This window comes from Triticum aestivum, chromosome 2D (genome assembly GCF_018294505.1).
Source record: "Triticum aestivum cultivar Chinese Spring chromosome 2D, IWGSC CS RefSeq v2.1, whole genome shotgun sequence".
Taxonomy (NCBI): domain Eukaryota; kingdom Viridiplantae; phylum Streptophyta; class Magnoliopsida; order Poales; family Poaceae; genus Triticum; species Triticum aestivum.
Genome location: NC_057799.1, coordinates 619,044,469 through 619,047,643, shown reverse-complemented (window position 1 = coordinate 619,047,643; position 3,175 = coordinate 619,044,469). Strand labels below are relative to the sequence as shown.

At 45.3% G+C, this 3,175-nt stretch overlaps 1 long non-coding RNA gene across 1 annotated transcript; it reads right to left on the bottom strand.

Annotated features, from left to right (window-relative positions):
* Window positions 1–320: 320 nt before the first annotated feature.
* On the bottom strand, window positions 321–1,897 carry LOC123050447 (uncharacterized). Its single transcript, XR_006423774.1, has 4 exons — window positions 1,635–1,897; window positions 1,442–1,535; window positions 623–1,024; window positions 321–515 (listed from the first exon to the last, which is right to left on the bottom strand). It is a non-coding gene; the product is annotated as an uncharacterized lncRNA (long non-coding RNA).
* Window positions 1,898–3,175: the final 1,278 nt, after the last annotated feature.

Below are 3,175 nucleotides of genomic sequence, written 5' to 3'. Positions count from 1 at the left end.
TTTAGGACGGAGGGAATATATTCTAGCTCATTTTTATGCAAAATAGCTAGCTCGGGTTGACGACTTGTGTATGTAACTGTATTTACACCATCTGATTACCTTGTTTCCATCTTTTATATGTACAAATGCCGGTGTTTCCCGTACTTGTGAGGCAAATGTATGATTGTCTACAGTGGCAGAGCCAGAATTTTTCTGGAGCCTGGGCAAGTTGAGCCTAAGTGTATAATCTTGAAATCAAAATTCGGGATTTGGATAAATAACATATAATATACTGCCAAACTTCTGAATCACAAATCCGCATTAATAATGAAGTGAAAACATAACCATAACAGTGACACAAAATTTGTTTTTAAAGTGAGCTAATATATCAATATCCGCTTCATAAACCAAATAAAGTTGAGACATGTCAACAAAAGGAAAGCATCTCTTACTCGTTAATTTTTGCCAAAATAAAGACATACAGACAGCCTTTGTATAGAGGCAAACTCGCCATGTTGCCAAAGTTCTAGAAGGCACTACAATATAAAAAATGGATTTGCAATTAAAATAAATTAAGTTGCAAGATGTGAATATATTCAAAATCGAAAGCTTGTAAGAATAGAGATGGTCAAATGGAACATACCGACACCCCACTAAACAAAATCACGAGGCAAATGCCCCTTCCGAGAGCTCATTGCAGTAAATGTTCGAATAATATCCTTATCATCAACAAGTCATTGAACCATTCATTATTGATCTTGCTACGTAGTTTAGTCTTGATAATCTTCATTCCTGAAAAAGCTCTTTCAACAGATACCGTTGACACCGGCAATATCAAGGCCAACTCAATAAGTTTGTATACCAGTCAAAATACCAAATGTTTCTCAGTTTCAACCATCTTCACGGCCAAACTTTGAACATCATCACAAGTAGAAAACCTCCTCATTGGCAATGTTAGGAGGTGGGTGTGCCTCCAGTTCTATGTCCGGTTGCACACTATTCGCATTTTCAGTGCTTGGTCTATTAACCAAAAAAGTCCTCATCTCTGAAATTTAATATAAAGTTTGAAGTTAGTTGTTAAACAAGTAAATGAGCTACAAGTAAGAAGTTCATAGTACAGAACTAGTTGCATCAAAGAAATATTGTATTCTGAGTAAGCAACTAGAAAGTAATAAATATCGCATTAATACAAGTTCCTTTTCTTATATACTTTGATTTTCTAGTTTCCAGAAGACAACAAATTCAATTTATCTCTAGTCATGAAGTCATGATCGTTCCGAATGAAAAATTCCCTAAATTTAAGTTAGGGTTCAACGAACACGACAAACAAAGCTCTCAAATACTAATCACATTTACAAAACATTTGCTAGTTAGTTAGTTCTTGTACAGATTAGTTGACCTGAAAATAAATACTTATACATGAGAAAATCATATGAGGATCAAAACTTTCGGAGACCCTGACCTGAAAATAAACACAGAGTAACCTGTAATATGTTTTATCTTCTCTACTTGAAGAAGTTCAGTGATGTGCGCTGGTGCAAGAAGCTCTCCCTCTCCTTCCAATTAGTTATGCAAGAACAAATAATTCAGAGACGAAGATGAGGGATCCCTAGCCGGCTAACCCTAATTCTAATGGAGGATTCTCAGTTTCTTACCGAACAGAGCCGAGGCGGAATGAGAAGAAGGAGGAGGTTGAGGGAAGACCGGACGAGTAGACTGTCTGGACGCCTTGCGTCCGCTCGCCGCCGCCCGCCGGCCTTGCGTCTAGCCGTCTAGGGCTCTAGCCCCAGCCGCCAGTCCCTGCGCTCGCCGCCTGTGTGGAAACGAAGAGACAGGGAGTTCGAGCGATCGATCTGTACAACCTACGTATTTCCTTGTTTTTTTAGGTGACTTCTGTATCGGCCTGGCCTGCTGACTGCTGTTGGGCTATGAACCTATGAAAACCGAAGGCCCAGTTCTTTTTTGCCCGGGTAAACAAGCTGTCGAACATGTTTAGCGCTTCGTTAATTTGGATCGATCGCTGCTATCGAGGACTAGCGAGCCCGGGCAAGTGCCCAGGGTCGCTGGGCGGTGCCTCCTCCACTGGTTGTCTAGTTCAGCTGCTTGCACGTCCCGCCGAAGCAGAGCTCACTTTCCAAACGGCGCGGTTCGCTGTGCCCCCTGGTTCAGGGAAGCAGTCACTTGTGCGGTTCCCTGGCATGGAACGCTACAGGCTGCAGCGAGCAACGTGCACTGCTCGGCTCCGCTCCATGAGATAAGATAAGGTGACCCCACCTCTGCTCGTCCACACGTTTGGCCAAGCATAATTCAACTTCCTCACTGTTCACTCCAGCTAACACGCTACGGTACTCCCTGTGTCGAGGCGGACACACAGTAATTTGCATAATACAAATGTGCCTCGACCACTACAGGAAAGATAAATACTTCACAATTCTTGTGATACTGTATAGGTGTTGAATACGTGCCAGAACAATATGGTTGCATGTCGTCCGGGTTATTAAGGGTGTGTTTGGTTGCCGTCGCCTACAGTACCCGCGTTGCATACACATCTCCACTCGGCCTGACTCTAGAAAAACAACCTCATATACGACATCTGCGAGTTGTTTGGTTGCCTGCATATGAACTGCCTGCATTAGGAGATCAACTTTGGCACGTGTTTGGTTGCCTGCATTGTCTCGGCGCATGCAACTACACGCTATTTGGTTGCCCGCATGGGGTATGATTAAGAGCTAGCACTTGCACATAGCACACAGGGTTAAGAGATAGTAGAGGAAGTGGGAGAAGAAATGCAGTGTGCGCCGGACCATGACGACTGCGGTGGATAGTGGCCGTGGCGCCGTGTCCGACATGACGAGCATGGAGTCGTGGACGAGCGACCCCGTCGGTGGCACGGCGAGCGACACCGTCGGCGAACTAGTTGCGGTGCTCGCGCAAAGACAGTCGACAGAGGAGGAGAATGCAGTGCCCGCGCCATGGTATCGTCAGTGCAGTGGACGAGAGAGGAGGCCGAGATGATCGACACCGGAAATGACTCCAGTGTAGTAGGGCGAGAGAGAGGAGGCCAAGATGATGATCGACCCCGTCGGCGGCGCGCCGAGCTGCAGTGTGCACGGAGGCAGAGGACACAAGAAAGCAGTGTGCACGCCATTGCAGCGTCAGTGCAGTAGGAGGACGACAGAGAATAGGCCGAGATGTG